Below are 23,145 nucleotides of genomic sequence, written 5' to 3' on the forward strand. Positions count from 1 at the left end.
ACTGAACTAAAACTATGGACAAATGAACTTAGTAGATATCTATAGAGTGTTCCACCCCACAACAATAGAATACACATTCTTCTCATCTGCACACGTTACTTTTTCCAAAATAAGTCACGTACTAGCTTATGGAGCATGTTTAAGTAAAAGCAAAGGAATTGAAATGATTCTATACATATTATCAGATTATAGTCCATGAAATTGGAAATCAATGGCAAAAGAAATAACAAAAATTGCATAAACAAACAGAAATTAAATAATACCTTCTTGAACAACCAATAGGTCATAGATGAAATTAAAGAAGTTAGACAGTTTCTATAATTAATGCCAATACAATATACCAGAATTTCTGAGAAGCCATGAAAGCAGTCCTTAGAGAAATTTATAGTTCTGAATTCCCACATCAGAAAAACAGACCTAGCTCAAATAACCTAATGTTGAACCTCAACCTTCTAGAAAAAAGGTTAAGGTCAACCCAAGGCACCTTTCTAATTTTCAAGACTGGGTACCCATGGACCACTGGGTATCCAAAAAAATACTGCGTGATATTTTCCTGAGTCATTTCTCTTACAATTTACCACTTTACTAAGTTTTATTTTTTCTAATAATACTCGGTATCAAATGTTCACCTTTTCAATAAATTATTACCGCCAAGGTTGACATGAATGGAATAAAGCCATATCAAGTTCATACTGGACACATCATTGTGACAGAAATGTCAAGTATAATAAGCATGTGATGAAAAAGATCTTCAGGGTTCTGTCAGGTAGGACCTAACCTGACAGCAGGTTAACACTGAATACTAACATGAAGCGGTGGTGTGACTGAAGCTGACAGCTGTCATTAACACTGGAAAAAGAAATATGTCACCTAAGTTCCGGCTTTCACAGCTTACAGGTGCTTTCACGTTCCCAGTTAATCCTTCTAACAAACATGGCATGGGGAATGCTTATCGACTTACAGATTGGAAATCTGTTACTGATCCCTATCTATAATGCCACTGGCCTGGTCTAGGCATCCATCACCTCTCAGCTGAATTACTGTAACCAGCTCCTAGTGGACACCCTTCCCAATGATCACATCTGGGTCAAAGAACTGTGGGATGCTCAGCTTGTCTAGGAGAACAATATCCTCAAAATGCAGTGAGTTGACAGCAAGCTAATATGTACACAGAAGATGTGGACTGAACCACCCTCCAGAACAGTGACTGTGCAAATGCAAACTCGGGGAACCAGCAAGCTTCCTTCCACCAGTGACTTTACTGTCTTATCACGTGCTCACCACAGTCATCACCAAGGAATACAGGGTTAGGGTCATGCAGTCCACTTGCTCTCAGCTCTCACTAGCCCCACCCCAATGAGGGAAGCTGGTAAAGTAAAAAGGCTCACAGAATATTCGATAAGTAAAACAGCCTCTGCTATACCGGCATCCAGCGCAGCAAAGTTGAATGACTAAAATGCAAATGTGCCTCACCACTCACCTACTTAAATGCCTATAGTCTCTCCCTAATAACCATCGACTTCACACCTCAAAATTCGGGCCCCACAAAGCCTGAACTGTTGACCTCCCACACGATGCCACTTTTTACATTTGCTATTTTGGGGAGAAAAATCTCAATTTACAACTACTTTTGACTACATCCACCTTGCCCAATCTATCGTTTTCCTCTACTTCTGCAACAGCCTCCTAACTGGTCCTTGCTCCCAGTCGTATCTTCTCAATGTAGCAGCGAAGACATTACTTTAAAATAAAATCAGTGCTGACCTGCTTAAGGTGTTCCAGAAGCTCATAACATAAACAGAATAAAATCAAAGTCTGCATGGTTCAGCTCATACCTTCATCTTCTGCCCCTCTCTTCGATCTTTCCATGCACTGGACACTCAGATGCTTGTGTCCACTCAGCACCCACCTGCCTCAGAAGCTACTGCATTTTCTGCTCCAGATACCTAGAACATGCTTACAGAGCTCCCTCCATAACTGCAGTCAGACCTTTTAAGTAGCAGCACCTAAAACAGCAACCCTCTCATGCTCACTGTTAACCCACTTCAGCTTTTCTTCACAACACTCAACCTCTTATCTGACATTTTAGTGTGACTCCGCTTGTTATCTGTAATACAGGACACCTGCTCTAAGAATGAAAGCTTCATGAAATCTGGCTGCTAGCTGTCACATGCAATGTAATATTTCCAGATATTGCCACAATCAACACAAATAAACAATTGCATGGTGAATCCCCACCTGTGTACCCACGATGCTCTAGTCCCAATGTCACCTGGTAGCTATGCTATCTTAAAACTACAGCTGAGAACTTACTCAAGCCTTGCACTTCCCCCCACCAACACACCACACATGCCCAGAGCGATTTCTCCCTGGAGGCCCCAGGCTCGAGCACAGTGTCTGACATGGTGAAAACAGATCAGTGCATACACGCTCAGGGCAGTAAGGCCTAATGGCAAGGAAGAGGTGCACACCCAACACTTAGGGTTTGTAAGTACATGGCTACTTCTACTTTATATCACAGCTGTTGCAAAATTGACATTTTGTACCTGAAATTCAAGATTTAGAGTATATATCTTTTCTATAATTTCAACACGCTTAACATTTTGATTAAATAAAACAAACACTTAGTGACATAGTTGCTTAGAGCAAGTTACCTAAAATTACCCTTCATAGATTTCTTTGGCCCATCTACATGGAAACACTTCGGGAAACATTTTCATGTACTTCATAGAGCATGGGATTTTCTTCATTGATCCCTTGGAACAACTGCATGTAAAGGCCTTCTTCCAAAAACTGGTATTTTAACTGCAATATAAATGCACACCACTTCATCTAAAGATCAAACCTTTCCCATGTAAAAGCACAATTATGAGTCATTTGTTTGGACATTCATATGCCCAAAGTAGCAATAGCTCATGGCATGTGACAGGCAAAGTCAGGACTGCTAACTATTTGAAAATAAACACAGGTGGAATATCCCTTATCTGAAACAGTCAGAGCTTCAAGTGTTTCTGATTTCAGATTTTAAAATATTGCATATACACAAATATCTGTATATATATGAACATGTGGAGAAACAGAGCTTGGGCTGGGGTTGGCAACTCGAGTCTAAAGATGAAAATTCATTTATGATTCATATATATTTTATATACATTGAATTTAATTTCATACAGTAATCTTAGTGCACCTGTGTCTTGACCATGATCGATCATAAAAGGTCAGCTTTGTAATTTTCCGCTGGTGTGATCATGTTGGCACTCAAAAAGTCTCAGTGTTTGAAGTAATCTAGATTTTGGATTTTTGGATTAGGAATGTTCAATCTCTATTTATTTTAATTTTAAGGGCAATTTTATTTTACTCTTTATAAATCTAATTTTTTTCTGCCCCTCAGATTTAAAATAAAAGCAGAAGAATGAAGATCTTTTTAAAGGATAACGCATGGAAACACTAAACCACCCAGAAAATACAAAACATGGTTTGAATACAAAATATTTTAGAAGATGTTCCTCTTATGCTAATAAATAATAGTAGGCATACAATTATCCTATATCATACTTGTTAATACATCTGTCCAACTTTATAACTCTTAGAGATAGATCTAGTATTATTTCCTGTTTAGAAACAAAGAAACTAAGGGCAGGAAGGTTAGGCTGCTTGCCCAATGTCAGACAGGCAGTGAGTGGTGGACTCAAGATTCAATTCCAGGTAGTCTGGCCCCAGAGTCTTCTCAACAAACACTTCCAACTTTGAACATTAGCCATTAGACCTTTCCACACGCTCTCTGTGTTTATGTAACACATCAGTGAAAACTTTTCAGTACAAATGAAAATCTGTCTGTGAAGGAAAGGAATATTTAAATCTGTCATGCTCTTGGCCGGGGATTTAGCTCAGCGGTTCAGTGGCCTGCCTTGCAAGCACAAGGACCCAAGTTCAATCCCTGGTACCAAAAAAAAAAATCTGTCATGCTCTTGTCTAGATTTTTTTGTATGGCTTATTAGACATTACTCAATCTTGATCATCTTGAATGTGCCAGAGTCTTTACTAGATGCTGAAATTCAAGATTCCATGGAAATGAGGTTGCTTCTAAACCCAGGTTGACTCCACACTCTAAATTAGGTGTGTCAAGAATTCTGAGAAATCAGGAACTGAAATGAATAGAATGTCTTAAACATTAGGCAATAAAACTTGCATCACAATTTGCTGTGACATGTGACAAAGGGGGACTAGGACAGCAGTGGCGAACCTATGGCCCTTGCACTACAGAGAGAGAGCTGTTTGTTATCACTGAAAGCTCTCAAAGGTTTGGGCTGGGGATTTAGCTCAGTGGTTCCGCTGCCTGCCTCGGACCTGGTTCAATCCCCACTACCAAAAAACAAAACAAAACAACAACAACAAAAAGCTCTAAAAGGTTTGCCACCACGGACTAGGACATGCACAAAGGATGCATAAGGGTTCTTATGCTGCCCAGGCCTGGGTGCTCAGGGATGAGCTCCGCAAGCAGCGGGGTGGGAAGGGCTGGCACAGGGGACTCCCTACCCTGTCAGAAAGAGACTAGTCACAACCAGAGGGGCAACTTGCACAGAGAACTTCCAGTCTGAAATTGAGTCCTTGTTGGTGATCAGTGGCTGCTTACAAGTCTGTTGCTCAACTGCTTTGATCTCATTAGATGCTTTAGTTTAAAAAAAAAAAATCATATACAATCATCAATCTATTCCTTCTTCCTCTTGAATAATGAATATAGCCCCCTTAATGCAAATCTTCTGATCTGCCTCTAACTATATTCAAATCTTTCACAGTTTGTGGGAGAGAAAAATCTTATTTGATTTTTTAAAAAATGTATTCCCTATACGTTCATTTACTAAACTGGTCAGAGTCAATTCAGAGACAAACAAATGGTCTCAGTCCATGCCCAATATTACTGGTTTTAATTATCTGAGTGTGTTACAAAAAAAGAGAAAGTCCTTTTATATGTAATTCAATTTTTTTTCTCTCAGGGTAGCTCTGGAATATGCAAGGAATTAAGAATTAAAGTGTTGTATTTAAAAATTCCCATGCCAGGTAAAAGAAACAAAGAGAAATGCAGTATCTCTTTAAATTCTAACTCTTAGCTACCTGCATAAAATAAACTCATCGAATAAACAGAAATCTATGTTGACTTATATTCAAGTCCCTAGAACTTGCGTTTTCCTCACTGACAGAAACAATGACAAACAGATGGAAACATTCGAACATGGTAAAGTGACAATTAAAATGATAGGAGGAACAAAAAGAAAGAGTGAGGAGGAAGAGAATGAGGAATATAAATATCTAATGGGCATATTTCTTTCCCACTAGTGTAAAGAATGATATGCTTTCGTGGCTTAAAGAAAGAGGACAGAGTCTTTCAAATTAATATTTAAAGGCATAGAGTATATATAAAGGACAGCTCTTTCGACTGCTATTAATTTGTAGGTGTATAAAGTGATCTTTGATAAATGAAACAAACGCCTTTTGTAATTTTTATAGTCTTGTTTCACTTAGGCAGAGAAGCTTGTTCACTGTCACTGAAAATGAAAACAACCCACAAACCAGACCCAAGCACATATCAAGATGTTATACATCCAAAGGCATTCAATAAAAAACAAAACAAGTTGTCCAGTGGGTCAGATCCTGGACACCATATTTGGGAATGATGATTACTCAATGATCCAATGCTTTGACTTCATTAAAGTATCTGAAGGAACATGAAGATCACTTATTTTTACTTTCTGGGCATACTTGGAGTAGACTATACTAAAATTCCTTATCCAGTTTTCATAAATGCCTCAAAATCCTTCCTCAATATTTTTCTCCAAATGAAAGGATCAGGTTGCAAGGAAAGGAGCAGCTGGAAACGATGGTATCCCTTAGAATCTGTAGCCAAATGAGGAATCTGTCACCAGTCTGCTGCTGATAGCAATACTTGCAGGGCTCAAATGATGGTGCATGCTTCTGGGGCTACTGGGCATCTGACTTTTCTATTTTTAATTATGATCCCAGGCTTCTGATACGATAGCAAATTCGGGGAAGAAGATATGAATTTCTACTAACTCTGAAGCATGCAAGAGACCTAAAACTGTCAACCTAATTACAAAAATAATTTTTATTTAAACCTAATTAATCCTCTCAGAGAAGAAAGAACAGCACAGACTAAACTTAACCCTTCCCCAGCTTTGCGTGGGGGCAGTGTCATAGTCAGTGAGATTTATCCGAGGCACAATTATTGCTAATTGAAAACTAAACTTAGCCTCCTAGACTGTCATTTGCAAAGAAGTGAGGTTTTCCTAGAAGCTTTAGCTCTGTGTGTGTGTGTGTGTGTGTGTGTGTGTGTGTGTGTCTTACTTCCAAAGATTCGATGTTCACTGGAAAACTCATAATAAAAGCAACTGAGTACTCTGTGAATGAAACTGCCTTTCTTACTTTAAATGGCTGGAAAGTTTAAGAGCACAGGATAAATGCAACACCACATAGTAGTTTGATACCTCAGAAAAATCATAGAGTCTGAGTTTGTTCTGTCATCCAAGAAAGATGCAAAGGTGTGAATACATAGATATCAGAAATAGTAATACCTAACACATATGGTTTTGGGGAGAATTGACTGGCAACATACATATAACATGTTTGGCCCAGAGACTGATATACACATATTATTCTAGAAAAAAATAATCTGTAGTTCTATAACATAAAAATCAGTGAAATTTTGTCTACATTCTGTACATTGTTATATTTCAATATCAAATTGCTTTATGTAAAGATTTCAGAAATACAAAAAAATACTTCTCAGCATTTTTCATGACGAGAGCATGATTTCAGGTGATCAGCCAAATCTCACATTCCAAAAGTTCAGAAAATTTTGCATGCTATCTTGAATTCATTTTAGATTTTCTCTACTATTCTTAAAATAGAAGACTATTTTTAGAAAAACTTTACAAAGAAAATAAGCATAATGTGGGCTGGGGATTTAGCTCAGTGGTTCCGCCAACTGCCTCGCAAGCACAAGGACTGGAGTTCAATCCCTGGGACCCCCCAAAAAAATTTTTTTTTACTAAAAAAGAAAATGATTATAGCATGAAAAATTCCTGCAGGATGAAAGGCCAAGATGATAAATTTACACTCCAAAGGTTTCTTTTCTATGATTCTTATTTCCAATTAAGTTAATCTTCGTATAACTTCAAACTATGGTACTCATGTTTTAGGGAACACTAGAGATGTCTTAAATTTTAAATCTATACATCTACTTCAACCCCTTCTATGATACACAATAAAATAAAAACAAAATTTACCAAAAAAGGATTTTCAGAAATTGGGTGACAATTCACACATGAGTGTCGCCCTTGAGGAATAAAAAATAAAGAACCTTAGCTCCACAACTGCCCTATTCCTAGAAACCACACAACAGAGGGTGAGACTGAATTTACTTAAACAAAATGGTCTGGCTTAGATGATCAGACTGAATTCAGAAATGTAAAAGGCTCAGGAAGCTAATGATTTTTTGCCAGAGTATAAGAAATTAAGACATTAAGCAAAGGAAAAACTGATAAATCTGCACACAGTCCACTTGGGTCTCTGTCTGAATTTTATACTGTGATGTATATAGTGAAACTCTTCAGGTTCAAACTAAAAATAGCTCACAGATCTGTATATTAAACCCAAATCTTATAAAGAGCTTTTACAGATTCATCTTCCAGCCAGCTAGAATAAAGAGACCTCACTGAATTAATGGACAGTCACTAGAGGACCTAGAAAAGTCATGTTTTAACAGGGTTAAACTAGTAAGAGTAAAGGCCATTGAAACCCATATAACAAAACTTATAAAATAAAACCTAAAAGGAAGTACATTTACTAACAAATTACTCAACTATGTCTTAAGACAATACTGGAAAGCAATAAAATCTCACCAACATAACATTGACAATGTTTAATATCCAATAAAAATTACTGCACAAGTGAAGAATGAAATTTGACACTTAGGAAAAGCATCTGTCAATAAAGCGGGATCCAGAGTTAACAAACAGTAGACTTGCCACATAAGGATTTTAAATAATGCCTATAAATATGTATAAGAATTTAAATAACAAACATGCAAATAAATAAGAGAGAAAAGGGAGATATAAAAGAATCAGATGGAATAGAAGTTAAAGATACAAAATTCGACATGAAAATGTCACTGTGCAGGACTGACAGTCATTTGGACCCTGGCATAAGAAAGGATCAGTAAGCTTGAAAGCGCAGCTATAGGAATTGTTCATGCTGAAGGAAAACGAGGATGAGGCATAGAAACATTAACAGAACTTTTGTTAACTGTGAGACAGTGTTAAAAGATTTAGAGCCTTAAACAAAAACCAGAGAAGAACACACACACACACACACACACACACACACACACACACATATATATTTATTTATTTATTTAAGAACAGAGGCCAGGGATTTAGCTCAGTGGTGCCACCGCCTGCTCGCAAGCTCAAGGCCTGAGTTCATGCCCAGCACAAAAAAAAAAAGAAAAAGAAAAAGAAAAGAAACATGGAGTTGAAATGTTCCCAAATTTGATGAAAACTCAAAACACACATATTATAGAACTTCACCAAGCCCTAAGCAAGAAAATATACAAACAAAACTGAACTGAGGCACATCATAATCAACCATACAACCTCGATTAAAGAAAAATATGTCACCTGAGAGGTTTATATGCACTGAGCATATTCATGAAAAATAAAAACAAAACTACTTTCATGATTGACAATGTGAAATAGGAAGAAAAGGGCTAAAGGTGTAGGGAAAGTGGGAAGGGTAGGGGAAAGGGAATAAGGGAAAAGAAAAAATATATGAGAAAATGAAAAAATGGAAATAAAGTGTTTGTAAATGGGGAGGGGAGGAGGGGATGAAGGGAGGGCAGGGACAAGGGGAAAAAATGAGAACCAAGACCTGTCACGTGAAGGTACAGGATCCCAATAATGAATGTAACTGTGCTGTAAACCTAAAATGTACCAATAAACTCAATGAGGAAAAAAAATACTTTCATGAACACAAAATTAGAGACATTCATCAGTAGAACATTTGTGATACTAAAAAGATGATAATGTTATTTGGGCTAAAGGAAAATAAATCTACATGAAAATAAGATCTATGTAAGAGAATTAAGAACCCTGGGATTAAGAAATATATTGGGTAAATATGAAAGACTCATTATTGACTGTTTAAAGTCAAAAGCAATAATATATCATACAGTTCATGGCATATATATAGAAATAAAACATGATAGTCATAGCCTAAGAATAATGGTAAGATACATACACATCCTATTGTTAAGTTTCTTAAATCATGGGACTGGGGATTTAGCTCAGTGTTTCTGGCACCTGTTTTGCAAGTGCAAGGTCCTGAGTTCGAGCCCCAGTACCAGGAAAAAAAAAAAAAAGACTTCCTAGTTTCTTAAATCATGTATGAAGTAGTACAGTATTATATGAAGATAAAATGTAAGGTGAAATTCAGGATGTATATCATAAATTATAAATAGTAGAAAAAATTTTAAACTTTAGCTAAAAAAACAATATAGTTTATAAAATTAAATGCAGAAAAGTATTCACTAAACATCTAGGCAGAAAAGATGGAAAATAAAAGGAATAAACTCAAAACCAAAAAGGGAAATGGTAAAACATAAATCCAAACATAGTGGTAATACATTAGAAGTAAACAGTCTGTATATTCCAATTAAAAAGCAGAGAATGACAGAGTGGCAAAATCCACAAGGTTTAACTACAAGGTATCTATTTTAAAAAGCACTGTTAATATAAAGACATAAGTAGTTTAAAATTAAAAGATGGCCATGTTTACGGTAATGATAAAAATGCTAAATGGGTTAAATTTACTGAATTAAGTTTTAGTACAAGGAATAGCATCAGATATAAAGAAGAACACTTCCTGGTAAGAAATTCATGAATTAATCAAGAATAAATAAAAGTACTAAATGCAAATATACCTAAGAAATAAGGCTCAAAACATATAAAGCAAAAACTGAAGGTAGAACTAGGCAATTCCACGAATAGAGCTGCTGATGATAACTATTTTCTGTCAGGATTTCACAGAACAGCAGACAATCAACACTGACACATAAAACCTGAGCAAGCTATAAATCTAATTGACTATAGAACATTATTACTGCTAACAATGATGAAATGATACTATTTTAGATGGATACGGAATATTTACCTAAATAGACTATGTACCAAAAAGTGAAATCTGTCTCAGTGAATTTTTAAAAGGATTGACATTCTGCAGAGTAAATTCTCCACAAAAAAATTTAATTAAGCTAGGAATCAATAACAAATTAATATCTTCAAAACTCTTCAAGCATTTAAAGAATTAAGTAACAGTTTTAATAGTCTAAGGATTATAGAGGAAATCACACAGCAAACTAAATAACACTTTCTTTAGCCAAATAAAGTTTAAAAATTAAAGTTTTTATAAGTTGAAAATCTAGAATTTCAAATTTTTATATTGAAAAACTAAAAATACACTAATAATGACTATTGAAATTCATCTGACGGATTTAGAAAAGGCTGAATTATTTACTAAGTAAATGGAAGGAAATAATGTGCTTAAAACAGAAGTCAACAAAAAATTTTTATGAAGGAAAAAAAAAGAGAAAAATCAATAAAACCCAAAGACAGTTTTTTGAATGAAGACAATAAAATTGACAAATCCTTAACTAAAAATAAAAGGTAAAAGAAAAAATTATCAATATCAGGAATGCAAGTGGAAACTTCAATTAATAATAAATATAGGGCCGGAGATTTGGCTCAGTGGTTCTGCCACCTACCTGGCAAGAACCTGAGTTTGATCCGCGGTACCAAAAATAAAAGTGTCAACAATAATAAATATAAACATTTCTATGCCAATCAACTTAATAACCTCGGTAAGAGAGACAAATTTCTGAAAGACACAGTTTACCGAACTGCCATAAGAGTGAATAAAGGGGGCCAGGGGGCCAGGGATGAGTGCTGCAGCCTGCCTCACAAGTGCAAGATCCCGAGTTTGGTCCCTGGTACCAAAAAAACCAAAACAAAACAATGAATAAGGAGCCAAGGATTTAGCTCAATGGCACCGCACCTGCCTTGCAAGCGCAAGGTCCTAAATTCGATTTCTGGAAAAAAAAAAAAAAAAAGAGTAAATAAATAAAAAATGAAATAACTCTATATCTAGTAAAGATTCTAAACTTAAAAATATTGGACAAACAAAATTCTGTGTGCACTTGGAGTTACTGGAGACTTTCTCAAACATTTAAGGAATAAGTAAGAGCAATCCTCAACAAAATGTTTCAGAAAATGAATGAGAATTAAATACCTTCCACTTCATTTAATGAACCCATCATAACCCTGATATTAGAACCAGTTAAACCTATTAAAAGAATACTATAAACCAATAACTCTTATAGAAATACTGTATAAATAAATCCTGGACAAGGTAAAAATACTTGATAAAATATTATCAGCAAAGTCCAACAATATTAAAAGAGAATAAATATCATGATCAAGTGTAATTCACCTAGGAATATAAAATTGGTTTAACCCTGAAAAATAAATGTCATTCACCTCAGTGACTAAAACAGAAAAATTAGAGTCATCTCAACAGATTACAAGAAAGCACATTACAAAATCCAATACTCAATGATTAATAAAATTCTTAGAAAACTAGAAACAGGTAAAAAAATCTACAAAATAATAAAAGGAATTTATTTTTTAAAACTTGTACATTACAACATATTTAAAACTGAGGGCCAGGGACTTAGGTCAGTGGTTGCACTGCCTTCCTCGCAAGCACAAGGTCCCGAATTCAATCCTTGGTACCCATAAATAAAATAATTAGTGAAAGGCTTAAGACTTTTCCTAAGAGTGGAAATAAAGCAAACTCTCTCTGGCCATTTCTATAGTATATTATGTTGATATCTTAACCAGTCAATAAGGCAGGAAAATGAAACAGCATATATGAATTGAGGAAGAGAATTAGAGTTTTCATGTAAGTTACATGATGGTATAAACAGAAAATCTTAAAAATCTACTGAAAGCAATTAGTAAAAATAAGTGAGTTTAGTCACATTGCAAGGCACAAAGAAAACAAAGAGAAAAATTTATTTCAATATATTACCAGCAAGTAGTTGAAAAACTAAATCATAAAAACAATATTTGTAAAAATCAATTGGTATGAAATATTTCAGAATAAATTTTAGTAAATATGTATAAACCCAGAACAACAAAATCAAGAAAACATCATATACCACATGGTAATCCTTACCAACACAATATGGTACAAGATGTAAACCAATGAAATAAAACAGAAAGTCCACGAAGATAGCCACACATTTGGCCAACTGATTCTTGCCGAGGGAGTTAAATGGATAAAAGATGATAAATAATAGCAATAAATGAGGTGGAACAAGAAGATCTCCACATAAAAAAACATTCTTACATCACATTATATATAAGAAATCCAAGAGATTATAGACCTACCCATAAAATGAGATATGGAGTTATGCATTTGGTGCAACACAAAAGCAAATGCTTTTTTAGTCATAATATGGCTCACGTGACAATTTTTAAATGTATAAAATTTGTACTGAAAATGTTTCATGAAGTATAGTAAGCAAGATGCTTATTTCATAAATGTACTTTAATTTTGTATGTGAAATTTATTGAGTTATATTTAGATATGGTGAAGTCTCCATGATCACTACACAGACTCTGCCAAAAAACTGTATACACACTTCAGCAGTTGGCCATGCTAATAAAGGTCCAGAAGTCAATGGCCACCACTTTGAGCACCTCTTGCCATTCAACAGGCCAAAGGTAAGTTGTATTAATTTCATAATGTCTCAATAAACTTAGTATTAAAATATTTATACATTTTTATTTTCCTGAGGTATACTGTTTTGGGGAGTACTCTATGAGAGATACTTGTCTAAATATTTTATCTGAATTTCTACTCATGCTTTTCTAGTTATGTGCATTGCAAGTTTTCTTATTAGGGAATTATTCCATGTGTAATTATATTATGTATGGAACAGACTGCAACATTGGAAAAATAGTTCATTAGTGGGACAGTTAGATATTAGAGCTGTAAATCTCATCCTCTTTCAAAATGCAAACTCATGCACACTCACGCACTTATGCATCTCATTCTAAAGTAATAAAGGGGAAAAGTCTAGAAGAAAGTACGAGAGAACTTTTCAGAGAAGACAACCCAACATGAATTTCTAAAAATCATTTCTCAATGTAAAAGAAGTAGAAAATGGCACTTGATTTCCAGATCCTGGTGAAATAACATGTCATTGAGCCCAAGGACTGTAGCACTCAGCAGTCAAAGGGATACCTAACTCAAAAACATTTATCGAATATCAACAATGTTCCAGAAACCATGCACAACTACACAGTTTTATACTGATATTAAAATAATGATATATAGGTGTTGTTGGGCAAGACAAAGAGACACAAGAAGGTAGACTACAGATGAGCAAAAAAGAGAGGTGGTGAAGAAATTAATCAAAATTATTGGCAACTTTATGGTTACTTTACACATTTTCAGTCTTTTGCTGAATAATGAGTAGCCATTGTGAATTTGGTATAGTATTTGTGCATTTGAAAATATCTCAGAGCCACGGACTTATTTTTAGAAGAAGATAAAACATCCAGGAAGTGTTTGCTGCTAAGCTGAACTAACAAAAGTGCCACCTACAGCACCTTGATATGAGGCTTAGTCCTTTCTTTCATTGACATGGAGGGAGCCGAACTGCTACAAAACTCTAGCCATTTTGTAGGCGCTGAATTTATCTAAATTTGCCACTTTTCCATCTATTTCATTAACACTGTACAGAAAGAACTTTTAGCCTTCAATAAAATTAGTACACAACTGGGGTCATCTGGTCCACAAGTAGATCACATTTTTTTTTACTCATATTTAGCATCATTGCAAATATTCAGTGGAACCATCACATGATACTCAGCCACCAAGAGCTTAGGTTCTAAAACAAGAAATACTGAAGTACATAAGAAGTTAAAAAAAACAAAAAACAAAACTAAATGCACATTACTTGCTTAGAGATCTTCACGGAAGATTCCACAGTTTATAAATAATTTCAGTCCATCTACTTCTAAAGCCCTAGCTCTTGATCAGATTTGTACACTGTTTCCTAAAATAACCTTGCCAGTCCCTATACTTCTAGCACTCAGAAAAATTACTTTAAACAATTTGGGGGCCTTTCCATAATCCACTGAAAACTCTTCAATGTCATCTCCTCCCAGTCATCTGAGGAAGACCACCAATCTCCTTCAAGAAAACAATAATTCTCCCTGAGGTGTGTGAATATAAATCACAGAATATGTATTGAGTTACATATTCTAATATCTGTGCTCTAAGGCGTGCACAACCAATCGGGCTGTAGCTGGCCCTCAGGCAATGTCTCCCAGCCTTGGCTTACTAAGAGTCCTCTTTAACTGGACTGTGTCCAGGACAATGCTGGGGCTTATGTAATAGACTGTAGATCAGCACTTGTGCTTTCATACTTCTAATATATAATGTAATGTCTAGCCTGCAGTAGTAGGATCGCCATTCTTATTCACACAGCCATCACTTCACAACAGAGTTCATGCTACTTTCTTCTTATTTAAGGCAGTTTTGTTTTGCCATTAGAATACATGCTGAATGTGCTCCCTAGGTAAATTTTAATTGAGAAGCAATTAACTGGGCAGAGATGCAAACCTGTAATCCATCAAGGCTGCTACTAACAGAACACGTAATTTTTACTCATATTGGTCAACTTAGCATTCAGGTGACTAAGACAGGAATCTTTAGCTTAAAAATACTTCCTTTCCACTTCATGGTTTAAGAAATTGTTCTAGTACCCCCGGATTCAGACAAATTCAGAACAAATACTAAGTTAGGAGCAAAATACATAAATTGGGAGAGCAGGACATTTGCCTCCGTGGCTTAAAGATTCTTACACTGCTGTGACTTTACTCTCTGCAAATACTCTAAGTCACTTGCCACCACCATCATCATTATTATTGTAAGAATCATTATCATTATTATAGGATACATTATATGTATCCTTGATGATTTAAAAAAAGAACAGCAGAATGTAGCTTCTATAGTGAGATTTTAAGTCTCTAAACATCCGTTTAGCCCAAAATTACATTGAGGAATCACAGTGGGAACTGTTTAATGAGTTAATTAGTACTCAGCCTTCCAATAGAGCTGTACTCATCAATCTGGAGGATAAACAGCAGATGCTCGCTTTCCATTTTCAAAGTACAGTTCTTCTCCCACATCCTCATCATCCATTTAACTGTTTAATTGAATCAGGACAAGTTTTTGAATATATTTCCAAGTTCTGGAAAATCAATTATTCAGGATGTATCTTACAAAGTTTAGCTCCCCAGTAAATGGGTTTGTCATTTAACCTGGGAAAAGTAATCATTTCACCTGAAAAATTATAATTCTTTTCTCTATATGAAGTGATTATGACAAACCAGGGACCACTTCCAGATGCCAGGCAATGCTAAGTCGGCTGTTGCTGCTATCACTGCTGAAACATAAATTAAAAATTCCAGAACTCAATAACACAGGGGTAGTGGCAATCGAATGTCACCGAAACCAGCCTGTTAATAACATGCACGGAGACAAAAACTGAAATTGAGGTAGCCTAAATGAAATATATATTTGGAGATAAATGAAATTTCTATCAGAATATACAAAAATTTATTAATAATGTTAATTACCTCTGTGTCCGGAATGATGGGGTAGTCAGGCTGGAAGGAGAATTTAAGTTTTCACTATATAGTCTGCTATTCTTTTTTTCCACCATGGGTACACATAATAACCATAATGATGATGATGAATGATGATAATACGTAGCTCATAATAGATGTAAAGAGTAAAGTTGAAGGACTGCAAGTTAAGAAACTTTAGCAATCCTAGCAAATATCCTTTGTTCCCAATTTACATGTGTTGTTCCTAACTGAATAATTGCTCCAGTCTACAACCTACTATTTACATAGCCATAGTTGTTTAGTCTTATTCAGACAGAGAGACACAAGTTTCTAGTTTCCAAAGTATCTGAGCTGATATCCAACCACAGCTCTCTTTACTACTCAGAGTCCTACCAGTGCTACAGAAAGAGGTGTTTTTCTCCTGAAAATACTATGCTTATACTAAACTTGAAAATAACCCACAAAGTCCTACTTAACCTACAACATACCTATAGTATGATAGCAGTAGTACGATGGGAAGTATGTCTATACCTCACACTTAAGATCTGATTTCTTGGAGTTTGCATTTCAGACAATTAATTTAGAAATTAAAACTATAAAAATTACCCACAAGAAACAAAGAAATGTGAATTACTACTCTCATCTAGCCATTCAAATGGATTTGAGTGACACATTAAGAAGATATTTATAAATATATCTGCTGTTAAAAAATAAAAGCAAGTAACAAACACAAAGGAACCAAATGCTTCTTGGTAGTAAAATGGAAAACACTGATGATAAAAAACATTAAAAATCCACAACTGAATTAGTGCCAATTCAAAGTCCAAAAGTTATTTGAATTCTGTAAAACAAATTATATCACTTCTGCCCTAGAAAAAATGAATTCACATACAAACTAAATACTTTAAGCAAGGCACTGAAAATAAAGATTCATAACAGATTTTTAGTTAGTTAAATAGCTACAAAAATAATAATAATTTCAAATCCCGGGGATCTAAAAAGAGTCTTTTGCTTCAATGAAAGTAAAGACAGCTGTTGAAAAAGAAATTGAAACATAGAGATTATATTTTCATGCCTGATCACCATGATCAGAAAAATATTCTTGAAATGCTTTAAAAATGTAATTAAGCTGAAAACTAAAACCTACAAATATAATAATACCAGACAAGACTTGTCTGCTCTCTGGACCTAAATTTAAGTGCCTTTGGACTTCATGACCTGTAAAGCCTTTTTAGCTCTAAATCAATTATATAAGTTAAAATTATTATTATATACTGTATTTTGAGAATATCGTAAGTTTATAATAACTAAGATGATCATTTTTACTACTGACCAGTCTCCTAAATAATCCTTGAAGAAATATAGCTGAAAACTTTCATATCAGAAATTTATTTTGTACACTGTTAGACAAGGCAAGAACTGACTCACAGTCAACTGCCCTATAATATACATGAAAACAAACCTTTAAATTGTTAAAGTACAGAAACATATGGAGAAAATAATGAAAATATAAAATTTACTCGTTTTATATTTTTAAGACACTGCCAAGCACAGAAGAAGAAGAGGAAGAGGAAGAGGAAGAAGAAGAAGAAAGACATATCCTCAGTCATCAGGAAATCAGATTAAAGAAGAGATAGAACAGGAAAATACATAAGTATTTAAAATTAAAACTCTTAAGAGCAAAAGAAAGGGGATGGTAAATACCATTACTTAAACATCCTTTTATGTTTTAGAGTCATTATTTATTATCATGGAGTAGATGGGAAAAGCACAAAATGTAAAGTTAGTTATAGTTTATCATGCAGAATTCATTGTGTACAAATAAAGTGAATGTTGAAATTTTAAAGAAAAAATGTAAACAGGAAAGGGTGAAGGGGGTGAAAAAACAAGAACCAAGATGTATCACGTAACAGTACAAGATCCCAATGATCAATGTTACTGCATTGTTTGATTTGAATGTACCAATACACTTAATGGGAAGGAAAAAAAATGTTAGAAGACTTGGATCTCTACGGAAAATCTTCATATCCCAAATCTCACGACCCCTCTTTAAGACAATAATTTTTGCTTCAGATTCTGTGCCCCTCACACTTGCGTGTTCACAAACATCTCGCAACTGTTAGTCCTGTTCACTCAGGCTGAACATTTTTCTTCTTGAAAATTTAACACCTACACACACGTGCACACACACTCACACACAACACCACGCTCTAGGCATCTTCAGGCCGCAAAATGTCTTCAGTTCCACAACTGACTTCCTCTAGAACCTATCAACCCAAAAGACATGAGCCAGGCATGAAGCAATTCGGCCACCAACTGCGGTGCCTTGTAACACGTAAAAAACTGTGTTTTGCTCTTTATATTGTGCTATGTGGTCTGCACTTAAAACTAACAGGAAACAGAAATCAGCAGGGTGCGCGTTTTAAAGAATACAATGATCCACACGTTCTCTTCCATGGTTCTCTGCGCAGCTGGGCTTCCCATGACTTTAACCAGGGTAGGATGTTTGGAAGCTGACAACAGTTGTGATACCAGCTGAAATTTTGAAATGGATATTTCCCATTTGTTATATGAAACTCTTCATTCTGTCAGAATTGATCTGAAGCTTGAAAAAATATTGGTTATGAGTTCTTTGTCTGCAAGATGACTTCATCAATCATCTTTTTGAGGGAAAATATAGTTTCCATCAACCTGAGCATTAGGCTAACATATACACTAGCTGGATGCACATTTCCTTCCAAAGACTTGGCTATGGTCCAGAATAGTTCTGAGTTTATGTAGCATTTTGAAAATGTGTAAATTACTGAATATCTATATACCAACAAAACAAAATAAAACGAAGGGGGTACTAGTACTAGAATAGTTACGGTTCTGATAGGTGATGTAGGTAAATGACAGAAAACACAGATATCAGGGGCACTGGTAGAGAATGTGAAGATAAATACTTCTCAGGAGTGCTACCACAGTATTTCTATACACAAGACACATCAAACAAAATACAGGCACCATGTTTTGGTTTATTCTATCCTCTACTTTGCCACAGGCAGAAAAGGCATTTCAAGGGAGAAACTACAATTCATCTCCTTGCCCCTAACTTCCCTTAAATAGACTATGATTACATGATCTTATTTAAATGAGGTCTATTTTACTATTATCAATGCAGAAATTCAATAAAATCCAATTCCATGTTCTGATCTAGCCTTCAGGGAGACCACAGAAATGTACCACTCGGTTTATGTGGTCTTTTTAGCAGTAGCTGATCAGAATGGAGCAAAACTGCATTAATCAGATATCCCAGTGGTGCTACGGAGTAATGACAAATACGGATTACCTAGACTTCGGATCTGAAGTTGTATAGTTCCTGCAATTCAATGGCAGCATTTAGAGACTCTATGGTCAAACTTCCAGATGGCTATGAAAACAACTAAGCAAAAATCTACTCTGTATCAATGTTCCAAAAATCATCTGAGTATAATCAACAAAAAAGTGTAAGATTAAAGTCCCACCTGAACTACAGTGCTGAACACAGCAGATAAAATAATACTGAACATGACACTGGGCTGTGAGTGGGGAACTATTCCCTTAAATGGAAAAGACCTTTACTTTGGGTTCAGAAGAGTTTTCTAGTTTAGCTTTTCCATGGAGCAGTATGGGAATGAAATCTTTGGAGACTTAATCATTTTTCCTTTTGTTTGTTTCTTTTTCTTTGTGGTAAACTATATAACCTCACCACTTACAAGAGCCTAGTTCTTCCTCCTTAAAACAAGAAGGATAAATGAAATGATTTATGTGCTTCTAAGAGCATTTTAAATTATCTTTGTCAGAGAGAGAGAGAGAGAGGACCAGTTAATTGTCAAGAATCTGAGGGGCTGAAGGGCTGGGGGATTTAGCTCAGTGGCACCACACCTGCCTTGCAAGTGCAAGGACCTGAGTTCTATCCCTGGTACCAGAAAAAAAAAAAAAAAGAATCTGAGATACAGGAGGTGACATTTTGTTTTGTTTTGTTTTGTTTTTTTGAGGCAGGTTATGTGGTTCAGGCTGGTCTTCAACTCACTGTGTAGGTGAGGCTGGCCTTGAACTCACAGAAATCCTCCTGCCTCAGTCTCCCAAGTGCTAGGATTACAGACACGTGCCACCACACCCGACTAGAGGTGATTTTTTGCACTCAGAGCACATCACTAGATTTTGCGTGCCTTTTGCCTTGAAGAAAGAAAACAAACTTCATCCTCTAATTCCACCAGCTAAAACTACACAGACCCAAGTCCTACACATGCTACAAGAAGATGTGCTTATGACGTAGACTGCTACGGACTTGCAAGGAGAGGAAATTTTAAATAGAAAATATAAGAACACATACTTTCTTCTGAATCATAACTGCACCGATGAAATGCAACCTTCCCCTGTCACACTTGGCAGAAAAGTCACTCAACTTCTTTGACTCTCAGGTGGATGCTTCCTATGAAATTCCAATTACCTAACCTGCCTATGGCAAGCATCTGAAATAGCTGATATCTTCTGGCTCCTTTCAGCTCAAAGACTGCTATTTCTATATTTATGTGGTTTTAATTTAGAAAAAATGTAAAATATATTCCTTTAAGGCTCAGCCTTTAAGAATGCTAAAGTTTCCTTCAGATGTCCACTTTAGATTAATTTTCAGAGGCAGACACAGTGCCATAATGCATTAAGTAGGAGTCTGTGTACACCTTAACTCACATGAAAATATTATTAGCTTTAGACTCCTAAGATCACAAAATGTCCACTACCCATCTGCTTAATCCATCTGGATCCATGTCTCTCTCCCAAAGATAATGTTTAATGCCAGAGAAAATAATGACCTAAACCTGATTAGAGTATACACAGAGATACTTACACTTACTTAAGCATTTCCTGAAATTACTCTTTGATACAAGTTATAAACTTCTTAGTCACGAGAATATCTAATTTGGGAGGCCCAAAGTCACTTGGAAACAAATTTACCCTAAAGCACAAGTACATTACACTCTGATGGGTAATGCCACCTGACAACATTAACGTCCTGACCATATCAAGCGGTAGATGTCACGGGCCACAGGAGATTCACGAACCCAGAGAAAGCAAATTTTGTCTGGAGTTCTGGTTCCTCCCTGAGGTAATTCAGTTAGAAGATCAGACTTAGAGGAAAACAAAATGCTGGAAACAGAGTCATAGATGTTCATTTAACAAAGTTGCTAACTGAAAGCCAGCCACTTCCCTGGCATTGTTTCAGACAGTGAGAGAACAGCAATGAAAAAAAAAAAAAAAAAAAAAAAAGAGAGACAAACAAATTAACTAGAACAGAGCATCCCACGAGGGCCCAGTCAGAAAAGGCAGAGCCCACACCAAAAGAATCCCTACTGCAGGGGAGCAGAGTGGCAGGAATGGCAAAGCCAGGCGATGGAGGTACGGAGGAAGCAAAACAAGAATCCCAGCAAGGTCTGGAGGGAACCAGGAGCAGGTCACCGAGAGGCGGGGCTGGAGCTTCAGATGCTGGTTTGGTTCCTTCAGTCTAACCCTTAAAAGGATCAAGTCAATAGGCCAGAGGCCAGGGCAGACTCAGGCGTCAGACTGCTTCGGCACCTACCACATTTTGGATGTGAGAGAAAATTGGCTCACGAAGCACCATATCCTGCATAATAATAATTCTGCACAGTAATACATTATCCTTCAAAGTGACAGTGTATTTCAGTTGAATATATAGTTACATCAGAAGATCGTTATCTACAGGTATTGAAGACAGTTGCTCTGTAAAGCATTAGCAGGCCAAGTAGAAAATTTAGAAGCTGAAGACTAAAAATATCATGAATCAATCAGTCATCAAATCAATATGAGCCATCAAGACTTTAAACTATTTCTAGACAACTAATCATGTTCCTACAGCCCTCTATTGTAAACACACACATATGCACATATACCATACAACACACACACATACACACAGAATCTAAATATTCCAGAACATTATTCTGTATTTTCATCAACACGTTTAAACTGAATGTTCATACTGTAGCCCCCACAGCATCTGGAAGCTGTGGTTGATTGTCAATGGTTTCCACTGTATTAACATCCAACCAATGCCAGATAGCTTTTGTCTGACCATTTGATACATTACAAGCAAAAGGTTAATTGTAAGTCATTCTCCTTTCTTACTTTATCTCTGCGCAGAAGAGTTGGCTCTGACAGCCTTAACTAAATGGATGCACCTTTGACTTTCATTAAATGCATTGAAATTAAACTCACCAAGCTCAATAAACTTCTCAGATAGTTCAAAAGATAACTTCTCTTAATTTAATTTCTAAAACTCTGAATAAGTACATTTCCTTCACTTCTACAGCTGTAAATCTATAGATAACCAAACCTATAATCTACTCAATGATATCTCAGAAACCGAGAAAAAGACCTTAAATCATAACACTGAACTTGATAATGGAAGGGAACTTGACATTCAGATTTCTTTGATTTTAGACTCTATTAATAACATTAACAATAATATATCATTCCCGTGAGCTCAGTTAAATTTTTTAAAACTTAAACTTGGGATATGTGAGATGACAGGATTCATTCTTACATCATTTTTGAGATATATGAATGTACTACTTTTAACTATACATATCCCTTTGTTATCTTATTTTTTTCAGTCTCCTATAAAATTATAGAAAGATACTCACAACCCAAGACCTCACACATATAAATAACCCTTCTTCTATCAGTACCAACCAGGAAACCTGTAACTCAACCATAACTCAATCTACATCATGACTTTATTTAATATTATTTCCTGATAAGGATGGGAACAAAGAATAAATTGAAATACACAGTACAGCACCTATGGTCATAATCTCCTTAATTTAGACTTGTGACAAAATATTAAAAGTCAAGACAAACAAAAGACAAGCCTTTTCTCAAAAAAATCTAGTGACAGAATTTAAGACTCCAAAGAGATATCTTATATTCACCAGAATTACTAAGGATCATTTCTTGTATCATGCATGGATAGCCTACTTGAACCCTCCCTATTATGAACTCTTATAACCAATGTAATCCTAATTTTATATAGATAAATTTTTAATTGACTTTTATAGTGGGAAAAATAGTAACAAATGATGGAGCCATAGAACTAAGAAATTACTTTTAAACCAGAAGCTTATCCAGTAGACAAAACATGATGAAGTCTCCATGTGGTCTTCAATCCAATGTCAATAAATCTCCACAAACAGGGAACTCCCAGCCATGGAATATTGCTTTCCCTGATATTAATACCCTTACTCTAGAAGGTCAGACACAGTAGTCATCAGTAGTCCCAAGCAAATACCATTTCCATCTGAAACATCAATAGGCCACCTTTAGTAAAAAG

General features: G+C 35.6%; 1 protein-coding gene and 1 non-coding gene across 2 annotated transcripts in view; one reads left to right on the forward strand and one right to left on the reverse strand.

Annotated features, from left to right (window-relative positions):
• Positions 1-23,145, reverse strand: part of Kcnh5 (potassium voltage-gated channel subfamily H member 5) — a 332,835-nt gene that overhangs the window by 143,080 nt on the left and 166,610 nt on the right. The gene's annotated exons all lie outside the window — the stretch shown is intronic.
• On the forward strand, positions 6,188-6,330 carry LOC117287189. The gene has a single exon (XR_004518392.1). It is a non-coding gene; the product is annotated as a U4 spliceosomal RNA (small nuclear RNA).

Source organism: Fukomys damarensis, unplaced genomic scaffold, assembly GCF_012274545.1.
Source record: "Fukomys damarensis isolate Sample0158 unplaced genomic scaffold, DMR_v1.0_HiC HiC_scaffold_21, whole genome shotgun sequence".
NCBI classification, from domain to species: Eukaryota; Metazoa; Chordata; class Mammalia; order Rodentia; family Bathyergidae; genus Fukomys; species Fukomys damarensis.